Genomic DNA, 15,070 nt, shown 5'->3' with positions numbered 1-15,070 from the left:
GAGCTCCCACAGGCTGTAAGTCCGGTGGAGTTCTGTCCTCTTAGCTTTCCTGGGTCCGCCATATCTGTGACCTGATGCCGCGGGCCTCTGGACCCAATCTCTTCTTGAGGAAAAAGGGTCAAGTGATCCCAGGCATTTTTCAAATAGGAAAGTCAGGCGTCTTCGGTTCATCACAAGGCCTTGTGGCTGGTTTAGAGCTGCTACAGGGGCTTGTGGGTCTTGCCTTCCTGCTGTCTGCGAGGACATCTTATCCCTTCCTAAGGCTGCCTCGTCTCACAGGCACATCTTTCCACATAAATACCATCTTCTCCCTTTCATGTCTTCATAGTCTCATCATTTCCTTGAAGTTTTAAGGTATTAAAATACCCCACGTTTTAATTTTGTCTTCGGCCATATCTGTGCCTCCCCTCAGCACAGAGGGAAAGGTCAGCCTCATTGCGATTTAATTAGTAAAAGTAAGGAGCCTTGAAGGCAATACACTGAAAGGACATGGGGTGCTCTGTGGAACTTGTTGCTGGTGGGTAAGGTTGAAATAAAAATGATCTGTGGCTCTGTATCCAAGAGCTAACTTCAGACTTGGGATAATGAAATTCATTGTTTTCTTTCTGGGTTTGTTAGACAAGTTATTGACAGATGGATGTTTTAAAGAAGCCAGTTGTGCAAATAAGGACGGTCAGTATCTTAGAGAAGGTGATGGTAGCCAATTTAACTTTGATCCATGGGTAAATTTCATAGTTTTCATTTTTTTCTTCTGTGTACAATACTTTCTCCATTATGATTTTCAGAATAAATGCTTGCTCCTGTAGGCTCTTATTTCCTAAGATCCGGAAAAAACCCAGATCTATTCATTAATCCTTATGAAGAACAATTTTAGCCATTGCCTGTGCATAATTTTGTGACCAGCATGAAGTTGGCAATGTACACAGTTTTTCAAAGAGACTAAAACATCCACCTGTCCATCCCCAGCTAAACACTCCTATTGCAGTGAAACCATCAGAAGAAAAGTCACGAATTTTCTCTAGATCAGAATGTGGCCTTGTAGGCAAAGTTGGTTATGGATAGTAATATGGTCTGTGGGGCTAATCTGACAAGTGTCTTAAGTAGCTTCATTCAAGACTATCACGACTGTCATCCATTTCCCACATCTTCAGTGTCCTAGGGGCTCATTAGTGATACTAATGATGTTTGATATACTGTCATAAAGCCAACAGGTGACATAAAACAAAGCATGGGAGAAACACTCTACTTATTTCCAAGTAGAGGAAAGTCAGGGTTTTGAACTCCTACTTGGTCATTCCATTGAGCCGGGAGCTCTTAATTTTGCAGCATCCAGAAGTGAACCCTAAATAAGAACGATTTCCATCTTCAGTGTGCATTAAAAGCACGCTCGCGTCCAGGACTGCTCTTGAAGGAGATTCAGGGTGACCTGCCACATAGCTGGAATGAATCTGCAACCCTAGGCAAGGTCTCCGTGAGTGGCCTTGTGTTGAACGCTGGTGGCCCTGATAACACAGCCCTCCTAGACATGTGGCCATGGCTGCAGAGACCAATCGGAAATCATGAAGATGTTTTGCATGTGGACAGATAGTCTGCTTGCTTTGTCCATTCTGTCCTCCTTTGTGGCTCTGCCTTCCACGGTGACTGTAGGATTAAAGCTTGGACTCAGAAGTCTCTCTTGTATCCCCTGGCAATGGGCACCTGGTACACTTACAGCCATTGCTCCTGTCACTACGTGAGAAAGAGCCCTTAAGGCTTCTTCCCTCCTCCTGGGAATGCTCTGGCCTCCTTCCAGCTTGCCCTGACTTTTAGAGAGAGGGCCCTGCTGTTGGTGGCTCTTCTCATGCTTCCAAGCGTCGAGGCTTTCTGTGACAAGCATGGCTCCTGGTTTGAGACGCTCATGTTCCTGGACCTTCCTCTTAGATCTGGAGCCACTTAGCTTGCAGGAAACTCTAATGAAAAGGCCACTTGCGTCATTTTTGGCAAGTCTGGGTCTTGAAGCCACTCAGGTGGAGGCTTAGCCGCAGCCTGAGAGCCACAGAATGCCAGCTGGTGCAGGTTGGGGTCCACTCGCTCAGCATTTTGTCAGCTGCCCAGTGAAGGTATTCTTGGTCTGGCAGAGCACATAAATCTCCAAACTGGAAAACTTGCTACTCAGAGTATGGTCCACAGACCACTGCTTCAACATCACCCCGGAGACTATTAGAAATGCAGAATTCCAGGCCCCGCTCCAGACCCCCTGAGCCATGTGAGTTGTTTGTACTGAAGTTTTAAGGGGCACTAATCTAGCTCATCTCCCCAGTGAGCAAGGTAGGTATGGTCTATCCAGATTTCTTTCAGATTCTGATTTTTAATGGCATAATCTGTATACTCTTGGACTTGTATAATATCTACATGAGAAAAAAAATTCACTTGACAAATGTTTAAATTATAGATTATTGATCATTTAAAAGAAGAAAACTGTGTTCCTCTCCTGAGTAGTTCATTTTAAAACATAGAATTTTGTCCTTATCTCCTGAGTAGTTTGTTTTACAACATAGAGTTTGTCCTTATCAAGCAAGCTAGAGATGTGTGTTTGGGGTTTTTTTGTTTTGTTTTTGTTTTGTTTTGTTTGTTCGTTTTTTTGAGAAGCAGGCGCCAGCCTTATCTGTAAGATCACAGACTAGCGAATGAAGCCTGAGATGAACGAGGGTACTGGAGCTGAAAACCAGTGCACTTAGACGTTATTGGACAGTGTGGGTTCTGTACGGCCAAAGTCCTCTGCATGGGAATCCGGAAGGCTGGGAAACACTGGTATTTGGCAGTTGGTAAGAAAAAAGCGACAAGCAAAGGTACACGTTAGGAAATCAAGCGGCGAAGACCATCTACCACCTAAACAACTCCTTTGATGCTCTGTTACGCTGGCATCCGCTTCCCCCCAAATAGGGTGCAGTCCAGTGGGTCCAAAGATAAGTTCTAACTGTGTGACTTCAGCTCCTAGAGGTGGTGTCAGTTTCTGTCCAGGATAGGAAGGAAAAATGGGGGCCGACTTCTCACAACCACGTTCTCCTTTAGAAGCTGAAGTAACCCTTCAGGGACAGCTGGTCTACCGGGGTCGTCCGGACTACCCGCCCCAAGGAGGGAGGGAACACAGTCTGCAGTGAGTAGTTTCCATCCCACCTTCCTGACATGCTTGGTGCTTTTCTCAATTTTAAGTAATTATCATTACTCAAATAATACATAGTCATTGTAGACAATTCAGAAAATACATATTAGCAAAAAGAAGAAAACTCAGATTGCTACCATCTAGAAATAACCAACAGTCGTAATTTGCCTTTATAGATTTTTTTCTGAGCATCTATATTGCTAGAGTTATATATTATTAGCAAAAATAGTATAGTTTTATAGTCTAATTTTCTCAATAAGTATATGTGAGCTTCTTTGTTGTCAGTAAACTTCTACAATAGTTTGTGCAGTATTCCATTATATTTCTTTACATTCACCAGTGCCCAGTTGTTGGCTTTTTTATTATTATAAACAGCATTGCCAGGAGTATTTTTATACTAAATCCTTGTGTGTATCCTTCATTATTTCCTTAGGATAAATTCCTACAAGTGAAATTGCTATAAGCATGTAAAGCTTTTGATGCTTACTGTCAGCTCATTCTCCAGGGGTACCATTTCACTCGCCCCCCCCTGGCATGGATGAGGGTGCCAGGGCCTCATAAAAACTGTGATTTTTGTGAATGAAAAACAATATTGACGGATACACACACAATAACAATGGTCAAAAGTGCTCTGAAGAGACGGTGATAAATGGGGAGACTCTTGGGTTTTGGAGACCTGCAACCTGAAGTCTTTTCTGTGTTTCTCCTGAAAAGTACAGTATTGATTACACTCCCACTGTGACATAGCAGCAGGAACAGCCAGCAAATCCATCAGTACTCTGCACAGGCGTTATGACAAGTTGGAAGTGTTTGGGGACTATTGTGCAAAAAGCCAGGTCGTACCCACTAAAGCTTACGATATTCAGAATTGATTAGGAAGGCAAAGAGGATCCTGCCCATCTTCCTTCGTTTCTTCTTTGTAAACTTTCTCTCCTTCCTCCACGTCGATCAAACGTCTATTTTGTACGACCCGCTAGTTACGGGAGGGAAGGAATATTCCATCTGCTCTCCCTCCCCCTCTTGTTTTTATCTCACCTGGCATCTCCTGCCACTATTGTTTGCACAGAAAGGCAGTGCAGCCTGTGACTGGAAGGCTTCTCTGTCCTTTGTAACAAGAGCAGTTGTGAGAAGTCCTTCATTTGTCTGTTGCAGAAAGAGCTGGGCTTCCTCTGTGATTCGTCTTTATTTCACAGCCTCAGGCTTGAGCACAGCGAGGCTAAAATGTGTGTAGGTCACGGATAACCTGGACTCAAGCTTGGACGCATCTTTCTATGAGGTGGCATGCTTCAGGAGTCACATTCTAGCATTTTCTACTCTCTGTTGAGAACTCTATTTGAACCTCCTGTTATAGTGAGTATGAATTTTTACAGTCACATGCTCAGGCATAAGACTAGAACCACTGTACTTACACTGAAGCTGAACTTCACTCTGAGCTGCCCTCACGCCTAGCAGCTGAAGGCACGGTGCTCTCTGCTGTGGGACCTCCACCCCTGCAGGCCTTGGCCCAGAAGTTTCGGTACATGATCCTTTCTCAGAAACCCTCTGCCATCCAGACGTCGGTCAGGTCCCTTCCAGTCTTCTTCCTTCCACCGGAAGCCCAAACCTGACAATCTCTGAGCTGAAAAGGCCACTCTGGCAACATGGCACGGGTGATGCAGGGGGAAAACCCTCTCTGCTCTAGGTTTTTAGCTTTTCTTAGCTCAGAAAGCCTCTTCTGTCTCCAGAGCCCCAGCCCTTGCAATAGAGAGCCTTTGCCCTTCAAGACTGTTTTCTCTGCTGTGATCTGGAAACTATATATGAGTTCAGGAGCTTGACTCATGGGCCTATCTGCCCCCACCCTCCTGGAAGCCATGAACAGCCCTAAATGTGCAGGTGGAGGAACACAAGGCAAGAAGAAAATTGTGGTAAATGGGAACTTTGGGTATTCTCTCTAAAATTCATCTGCTGTGTCGTTTAGAACACATCTCCCACTTTGTTTTCCTTCTCTTTGTCATGTGTGAATACCTTGCTTTCTGAGATTGTGAGCTCCAGAAGGGACATGTGTCCTCCTGCTGTGCAGTCGTTGGGGCTGTTTACAGGAGAGCTGAAGCAGAGCCCCGAACTGGGAGTCTGGGAGATGTCTGCTCCTTTCTAGACCTGCCATTAAGTGGCTGGTCAACTTGGGCAAGTCGCTGGACCTCATCTGTGACATGAGGAGGCTAGACTAAATGCCTCCTCCATCTTTAATTTTCTAGTCCTGTCCAGTAGGCTTGTTCTTCAGGGGGTTGGAAGGTACATATTTTCTAAGGAAATGGAAACAAGGACCAGGAACATGTCAGTATCATGTTGAGATTGGTCAAGCAGTGGAACATTTGATCGAATTTTAAACCAGAAAGAAAAAAAAAAAGTCCGCAGGCTCCCTTCCCTGCATTGCTAGTTTGATCCTGAGCAAAGCCAGCACCAGATCTCATCACTGGTCTTCCTCCTGTGGCGGTCAGGATATATTTTATGAGCACCTACGTAGTGCTTTTTCCTAAAACGGTTGTAATAGCTAAACGTTTGATTTTTCAACATCCTGCCAGAATAAATCCCTTTGTAAAATAAGTCTTAATTGCTGTAATTGTGAGGACTTCTCCCACCAGCTCCAGTTATTAGAGGTCTGGGGTTGGTTGATGAACAAATCATTGGGGTAGGTTTTGGTCACCGTCCTCCTCTTTTGTCTGTTCCGTTGTGATAGATGTAACTTACCTCTCAAAACACAATGAATATCCTAACCCTGTTGTTTGCGAGCCCTGCTGCCTCATCTCCCAGTCTGTAGAATTTTCTTGAGCTCCTGGCTCTCAGGATGACTTTGCTACTGCTGAAAATGACAAGGTATATATGAAGCGGTTGAAAACGAGTGCACATTCCTGAGTAGAAGAAAGGATTCTGTGTCAAATACTAGCATCGCTTCTGTCATGTCGAGCCCTTTACCTTTTATACTCCGAGGGTCTTTGTCCAGTATTAAGCATCAGACTTCGGTGGGCAACAGACCTGTGTTACCTTCTCATAAACTTTCAAAGTCACTACAGTCGTAAGGACTTAGATAACAACTCTGCCATCAAGAGATGGCCCTCGTTCCTACCACTTTTATACCTTCTCACACTAATGACCTAGCAACCTCCTAGTCCCCTTTCAGAATTTATGCCAGGCTGTGTTGGAATTTAAAGGGTCTTTGTCGTTGCTCTCTGGTGAGTGGCTGGCCTTTGCTTCCCCCTCTTCTTCCTATCTGGAGGTTTATTTCAGAGTGAAACTTAGAAGTACGTACAAAATAAAATGCATATTTCCTTTTCAAGGGGAAAAAATATGCAGGGTGTCTAAAGACCCTGTCTTACTTTCTCTATTATGTCGTCCTTAACAGTGTCCTTAATAGGGTCTCAATAGTGTAGCAGGACACTGGCACGCCAGTGCCACACTTCCAGATCCCTGACATCGTTCCTGCAGCAGATGGTGAGAATAGAGAAGGCAGGCAGCTATCGTTACGGCTGTAAAAGGCCTAAGGATCAGAAAGATTCCACATTGTTTTCCTCTGCCAAATGAAAATACAGGTTTTGGCTTAACCACCTCAGCCTATATTCCATTTTTCAATTACAAGAAAGTACTGTGAACTCAGGCTGAGAGAGGAGAACTTTTTTTTTTTTTTTTTTTTTAATCTTTCTTTATTTTTGAGAGAGAGAGAGCACAAGCAGGGGAGGAACAGAGAGAAAGGGAGACCCAGAATCTGAAGCACGCTCCAGGCTCTGAGCTGTCAGCACAGAACCCCATGCGGGACTTGAACTCACGAACCGTGATATCATGTCCTGAGCCAAAGTCGGAGGCTCAACCGACTGAGCCATCCAGGTGCCCCGAGGAGAACTTTTTTTTTTTTTTTAATGTTTGTTTATCTTTGAGCCAGCGAGCGAGAAAATGTGGGCAAGGGGCAGAGAGAGGGAGAGACAGAGGACCCCAAGTGGTTTCTGCGCTGACCACAGAAAGCTTGACGTGGGGTTTGAACTCGTGAACCGTGGGATCATAACCTGAGCCAAAGTCGGACGCTCAACCGACTGAGCCACCCAGGTGCCCCAAGAGGAGCACGATTTTATCTGCATTATTCGGATCCCCAATGTTAAAAAACCTTGCGTGTCACCTTGTTGCCACCAGATTCTCGCTATTCCCACCCTGCCTCTAATTTTGGCTTCGGCTGGGGCTGGCACTGGGGTCAGCCTTGCCACTTTCACAGCCCAGCATTGGAGGTCAACCAAAAGCCTTGTCAAAATCCTAAAACTACTAAGGATTGAGAAAGCCTGAGATTTTATCTTAGCTATTGGCAGGGGCAAAGGGAATTGCTTCAGTTTGTTCATTAGTTCAGAGGTTTGAGGAACTAGCTTTAAAGGAAAACTGTTAAAAAAGAAAAAAAAAAACGATGAAGGCAGGTTATTCATTACATTCGGGATGAATAGACTCTCTGGAGAAGGAATTTGGAAGCCCCTTTCTGGGAGCATTCACTTCAGGCAGGCATTCCCGGGAAGACCAGGCAGCTTAGTGGGGGGAGGCTGGCTCTTTTGTGGCACTTGACAATGGAGTCGGTTTTGTGTTCGTCACCCTGGAGCCTCTTTTCCTCCCGCTTCCTGACCTAATTTTTCTTCCCAGCGTCCGCCTGCGCCCAGCCTGCCTTTGTTGCACACCCGATCCGCCGTCTCACCTGGGTTTTCTGCCACTCAGTCATGAGGGTCTGGTTGACCAGACCAAGGATCCAAGTCCCTGAACCGCTCAGTGCCACACAGAGGGGCTTTAGAAATGCAAATAAGGAGTTTATTCAGCCTCCTGCATATGCGGTTCCAGAAATGTCCAGGCAAGCTCCAGGGCCAAATTCCCTAAACCGGCAGCAGCTGGAGGTGCCCTTGGTCTGATTCTTTTAGCCTCTTGTGGCACTGGAATGGCACATGGTAGTTTATTCAGGTGATGCTAACTGGTTGTGGCTGTTGCCTTGGGAACCTGTTACGGTACCACGTTCAGGATAGGTTGCTCCGTGAAGTGTCTGTCCCTTGCACTTAGCTGCCTGACTTCATCTTCTATATTTGCTTGCTCTGACTCCCCCACTAGATTATAAGTTCCAGGAAGGCAGAAAGTCTTTCGTTCTCCACTGTATCCTGCGGTGCCCAGCACAGAGTAGGTGTTCAGTCAACATTGCCTGGTTCAGTAAATGATTTGTATTGTAAGTTGTCGGTGATAAATGGTGGATAAAATGACAGAGACGTCAGCCATCGTCCAAAACTTCTAGAAGGAGGCATCTGAACTTGTATCCTGAGAGTTGGCTGGGCCTTGCCTTTGAAATGAGAGATCCGGACTTTGAACTAGACATACCTGCTGCTGGGAAGGAAATACTTTGGGGACACACAGTAGTTTGCCAGTTCTGGGAGGAGGGCCAGCCTGGCAGGCTCCAGGCAGTGGGAGACAGCACAGGCAAGAATGGGGTGAAGCCCCCCGGGTGCGAAGGATGGCAGGAGTCCCGGTGCAGGCAGCACTGAGACAGCTGAGTGGGAGGTCCGGCATCAGGATGTCCGTCAACAGGCAGAAGGACCTCAGTCCCTGCCCAGACTTTACCAGACTCCAGCTTAACGTGTCCATGCAGGCCCGGAATTGCCAGAAACTGCCCAGGCATAATGGTCCTCCTCCATTCACGGCAGAATCTCCTGCCGCATTGCCTGAAGGAGCTGAGCCACACTTTCAGGGCCCAGCCAAGCAAAGCAAGGACGGTGAGCTAGAGAGCGAGAAAGCGCATAGGTGCAGAGCACGGAGACCCTGTTCTGGGTGGGCCCTTGTCAGATCCGTGAATATTTCACCTGCAGCGTGGGGAGAATACACCTTTATCATGGTATTGTTTTAAACTAAATGAGATAATATATGTAAAGCTTTTAGGACAGTGTCTGGCAAATAAGAGCTTCATATATGGTTATTACTGTCTAAATTGTTATCTTTTGAACTTCAGAGACCCGGGGCACCTGGGTGGCTCAATCGGTTAAGCGTCTGACTCTTGATATCGGCTCAAGTCGTGATCTCACGGTTCACGAGTTAGAGCCTGGCATCAGGCTCTGTGCTGACAGCACGGAGCCTGCTCAGAATTCTCTCTCCCTCTCTCTGCCCCTACCCTAGTCATGCTTGCTTGCGCACTCGCTCGCTCTCTCTCTCTCTCTCTCAAGAGAAATTTCTATTAAAAAAAAAAAAACATTTTTTCTTAATACCTAAATAAGAGACAAGGGATATACAAGAGAGGTGAAATATTGGGGGGAAATGTAACAAATACACAGATTCATAGTACACCTTCTGCCTCATAGAAGGCCTGACTCTTACAGTGCTTTACTTAGAGCTGCTTTTTGTTTTACATTATCAAAAAAACAAAACAAAACAAAACAAAACAAAACAAAACAAAACAAAACAAAAAAAAAACACAAAACAAAAAAAAACTTTGTATGATCACACAGGAAGGAATCTGACAGCTTTGGTAATACCTGTAAATTTGTGAACAGCTCCCATCCTCTAACTGGCCCTGGGGAAGTCCGTCTGTTGCCCAGTTCATGTCTGGTCTGTGTCTCACCCTAAGTGAACAGGTGCGGTCTGAGGCCCTCCGAGAAGACGTGTAATAGATACGATAAAGGCAGAGCGTCTCCCACAGTCGCAACATCCCTGCTTCTCCAGGGAGGCAGAGAGGCTTTCCGTGACAATTAATTATTCACATTTCCTCTCCTTCCCCTCAAATACTTGGTTTCCTATCCAGCTCCAGGAGGCACATTTTCTCTGGGGTGTGGATAACCCTAGCACCCAGCACCCAGTGACGGTTTGGAGCTGCACACTGTGGCTCCTGGGGCCCGTTTATTTTAGGGCCTCGTGCAGTGGGCACGTGCTGGTGATGGCTGGAGCCTATTAATGCCACCGCTCACTCTCCTCATTCTTCTCAGGGTAGGATTTTATCGACTTACATCGCCCTGATGCACGCAGTGCAAAGGGAGCTCGGGGGTCGGGTCTTCATCTTCCTTCCCTGCTTGCTCTTGGCTGCATCCCAGGCTGCCCAGGCGAGCTGGTGCTCGGTCAGATGCCTCTCGCCGTGCCCCCACCCTGCTCGAAGGCTGGGCATCTTGCCTTTCTGCAAAGCTGTCAACACGCACTCATCCGCGGGGGCTTCAGCATGGCCTTTGTTACTGCTCTCTCTGGGAAACCTTTGTGTGGCGGATGGAGGTGTCCTGATGCCAGGCACCCTGACAACTCTGTCTCGGGGACTCAGAAGCCACCTTCCCCGCGACCTCTCCACACCCAGGCCTCACGCTCGCCTGCAAGCATGAGAGGGCAGCACTCGGATGTAAAGACCTGGGTGTGTGCCATTGGGGAGGTGGTTTCTGGATTCTTCTTCTTCACACACCCAGGGCCAGAAGAAAGAGATGTAAATGAGTGACCAGGACATGGAGCTGGTGGCCGGTGGTTGAGAAGCCAGCCGGCCAGAAGGAGGCAGGAAAGCAGTGGAGAGTGGTGACTAGTAGTGTGACCAGAAATGATGGGGCGGGGCCGCTCTCCTCCTGCTATGAAACGAATACAGCGCTGGAGGGTAAGCACACTTCCCTGCAGAACTGTCCGTGACTGTGCAGATGCGCCTCGGATGCTGTGCGACCTTGGCAGATTACTTCGCCTCTCTGTGCCTCGATTTTCTGCTCTCTAAAATGGAGACAATGATAGTGCCCCCCCCCCCCAGGGTCGTTTTAAGGATTAAATGAGTTTATATACATAGAACACTGAGAAAGTGCTGGCCCACAGAGAACATCATATGTGTCTTAGCTAACGTCTCTCCACATACGTGGCTACGCACACACCCTGAGAGTGGGCTCAGTATCTCAACGGGACTGCCTCACTGTTCTGACAGCTCCTTTTCTCAAATATTTTTTCTACTCCATATGTCCTTTTCTCCTCTCGCAGAAATCATCTGTAGTTTTCTCAAGTACATTTCTTCATCCCCTAAATCTTTCCAAGCCTTTCTACCTCTTTCTGTTCATACTGAACATTCATAAATGTTCAGCAAAGTCACGTGTCCCCACTGTTGGGAGATCAAGTGACCACGGAAAAGTGAAATACGCCTTTTACTTGGCTGTGGTACCTTCCCCTACCTTTGCTGGAGTTGCCGACCAGTGGGAAATTTCATTGGTTTGCCTTGTGCTGCACTTCTGCTGATAGTGGTTGTTCAGCGAAACAGAAAGTAGCCAGGTGAGCAGAAGAGCAAACAAAGAGAAAAACCACAAGAGCCCATGAATTCTGATTTGTTTCTTAAGCCACCATGATGATTTCCACTGATTCAGATCTATATGGGGGCACACACGTATCAGATCACTGCATGAAAGCGAGAATACAGTCGAAAGGTAACTTGATCCATCCTTCAGTTCAGCCCATGACCTCAACAGCGCATAGGTCCCATTGCTAACAGGACATCCCTCCTGACAGTCGTTCCGGCTGTCCGTCTCACCAACATGGCCAAAGTGGAACTCCTTGTCTTTACCCACAAATCTGCCCTTCTTCCTCTATTTTGTGTGTCTTAGTTAAGCATCGATAACTGACCAGTTACTCAAGCCAGAAACATCATGGTACACTCCTCTCCTGCTTTCCCTGCCTCCCATCCCAGGCCTGTGGGCTCCAAAGCTAGTCCCCTGTGCCTCCTCAAGAGCCTGTGAATCTGGGCCTTTTCTGTATATCCACTGAAACTGGAAATATTGCTGTGTAACAACCACCCCCCCCCCCCAATCACTGGCTTGAAACAACAGTCAATTCTTATTTCTCACATGTCTTAGGTACTCCAGACCAGGCCCAGCTAGGTGGCTCTTACCATGTTTCTTCTGTGGGTGTATGAGATTGGCTGATACAGGCCGGACTCAGCTAGGGCAGCTGTGATCCATGTGTCTCCTATCCTGCTTTCTGGCACTAATGTGCTAGCCTGAGCACATTCTTCTCAGGGAAATGTCAGAAGCACAAGAAGGCAGGCCCCAACACACGTCACCATTGTGTCTTTCTGTTGAGCAGAGTTAGACATATGGTCGAACCCGAAGTCAAAGGGAAGGGAAAGCACTTCACCCATTAGTGGGAGGAACTATAAAGTCCCATGGCAGAGAGCAAGGATACAGGGCAGGAAAAGAACGAGGGCCAGTAACGCCATCTCCTCCAAGGCCAAGTCTTGTTATCTGTTGTCTAGGCTGTTTACTCATTTTATGACTTCTCACTTGGCTTCCCCCTGACTGGATTCCAGCATCCCTTTATTAAAACTTTCCACTGCCCCTTATCACTACCAAATTGAGCTAAAGCCCTGTACAACTTGGCTCCAGTCCATTTTTCCCCGCTGCGTCTGTTACCACGTTTCAGAATTACTCACCACCCCCTTCCAAATGTGCTTGTTTTTTTGCACCATTCTGTGCCTTCATAAACAGTCTTCCCTCTTCCTGCAGTGATCTCCCCCACATTGGAGGTTATTAGGAGTGAGATGTTGTTTACCCTTCAAGGCCCAGTTCAGAAAACTCCAGAAAACCTTCCCAGAAGCAGTCTGGAAGAAAAGTTGCTCCGTCCTTTGTCACACAGTAGTAAATTGGAAGGACATCACGCTCATATTTAACTGGTACAAGTTCAAGAATACATGCTCAGCCATAAGGGGCTGGAGTTATATAATTTCACCCACCATTCTAGTCCATGATCATGGAAGTGCCGAGACTTGACTTTGCTGTTACCTTGGCCATCCTTATGTTCCAGAAGCCTCTCGCAGGGGAAAAGGCACAGCCTGCTGAGTAGGGATCTGGTGCTTACTGATACAAGACGATTCTTTTATAACATAAGCCATGCGGCAAGCCTGTTATTTCATCTGGGGTTCAGCCAGAGGAACACCTGTCTGACTATGCTGTCTTGTTACAAGCAGGACCTTCAGTGCCATATTGGAAATTTAAGGGACTTTTCAATAGTAATATTGTCTATAGGTAATTTTTAGCGCAAGGTAACCTTAGACTCTAACCCCTGCCTAAAATGCTACTCTGTCGTGTTTCCTATAGGCATATATCAGATTGACTTTTAATTTTTTATGACTGTATTTACGACGTTCTCATTTGTGACTTAATGGTTCTTTAGAGGGCTGCTGTTGTGGTTGTCCGGGTTATATCCTGCACACTTCTAGGGGAGCAGCACCATTCACACCGGGGTCTACGTAGACAGACTCCCATGGTACTCGATGACACCAGCTTCCTCGTCTCTCAAGGGTCTGCAACATACTGATTCCTCAACAACTGCGTAAATAAATGAGTAAACAAGAAAGGCCACAACAGACTGAATTCACTGTTCCCAAGTGAAATAATCTAACAGCCGGAGTTGGGATGGAAATTCAGACAGGTTTTGATCCAACAGAGTTAAAACCGTGTTATTACAGGTGAATATAATGAAATATACCTGCAAGCCCATTTGGCATGTCTTGCGAACCTAGAAAAAAAAAATTGACTTTTCATCCTGTGAATTGATCGAGTTTATTGTTCCTAAAAGCACATCACGCTTCTCAAATGTTATTGACTGCATGATTGACTTCGGTCTAATACCCTAGTGGACATTGTGAGGCATGTGTGTGATGACAGATCTACATTCTAAATGAATCTTGCCGCTCCCCACCCCCCCCCACCAAGTTGCAGTGGACTTAAAGATTTCTTGATTTCCTTTGGATGAATCATAAAGCCTGTAAAAATGCAAATAGAGTTACCTTTTAAAAGAACAAGTCTCTTTTTTTTTTTAATTTTTTTAATGTTTATTTATAAGAGAAAGAGAGTGTGAGCAGGGAGGGGCAGAGAGAGAGAGGGCAACACAGAATCCGAAGCAGGCTCCAGGCTCTGAGCTGTCAGCACAGAGCCCAACACGGGGCTCACAAACCGTAAGATCATGACCTGAGCCAAAGTCGGACGCCCAACCAACTGAGCCACCCAGGCGCCCCAAGAACAAGTCTTATATCAGGCTGAGAAAATGTGCTCAATATTTCCGAATTAGAAATACACCAGTGTGGCCAGCAAACTTTTCACCCTGTGGGGTAGCGTTGCCAAGTTAAATGGCCAACCTCACACTTGAATTCAATGCTCCCAGATGTTCTTTCTGCCAGAGACATCGGGAAGGTACACAACCCGTTCAGGATGTGTGGGCCCCTGAGTGGACGTTGCGGAAGGAGAAGCCCATAAGATAGCATTAAGCAGGCAGCAATGGCCCCCTCATGCGCCCCCCCATCCGTAACCACAGCCCCAGTAAGCAGCCTCAGCAAGAACACTGTGAGAACACTATGCTCCCCGTGCACAGTCCCCTCCCCCACCCCCATGGTTGCTCCAGCAGCAAGGTGGTCAGGACCAGGCCACCCCACCTGATCAGCCTACTCAAAGGACACAGCGAGCCTCCCCTGCCAGGGCTTTATCTGTCAGAGTGAGTACCTGGCTCAGCACCTAGCAGGAAGTGTAAAGAAAGGATTCCATAAATGTTTGTTAAATGAGTGAACAACGTAAACCAGCAAAACAAGCCAATCAGAGGAGTGCAGTGTTACAGGGACCTTTCGTGGGGCGAGGCCCTGCAGCTCCTTCGGGAAATACTAAATGGCCTACGTGCACTTAATGCGGCCGCGTCTCTTCTAATGGGCGTGCTGTCCCTTCCACATCCGTGGAGATTGGACTTTCTGCCGCCTAATACAAAGTAACACTGGACCTGATGAAGTCCGGCACCGGGGACCTCCTAGCACCGGCCGGCGTGGGAACTTCCCAGCAGTAGTCAGGTCTCCGCTTCTCGGCTCCGAACGATCACGGAGTCGGCGCAGTGACGATTTAGCCTCTCCTCCCGTGAAAGCCTTGCATGTCATCACGGGACGCCTTTAATGACACGGCCTTTTCGTTTCTCTCTCTGCGC

The 15,070-nt window shown here is 46.9% G+C and overlaps 1 protein-coding gene across 1 annotated transcript in view; it reads left to right on the top strand.

Moving 5' to 3' along the window:
- Positions 1-15,070, top strand: part of FAM124A (family with sequence similarity 124 member A) — a 97,459-nt gene that overhangs the window by 13,583 nt on the left and 68,806 nt on the right. The gene's annotated exons all lie outside the window — the stretch shown is intronic.

This window comes from Panthera uncia (genome assembly GCF_023721935.1).
Source record: "Panthera uncia isolate 11264 chromosome A1 unlocalized genomic scaffold, Puncia_PCG_1.0 HiC_scaffold_16, whole genome shotgun sequence".
Classification (NCBI taxonomy): domain Eukaryota; kingdom Metazoa; phylum Chordata; class Mammalia; order Carnivora; family Felidae; genus Panthera; species Panthera uncia.
Note: the sequence above shows the minus strand (reverse complement) of the source record. Positions and strands in the feature narration are given on the sequence as shown.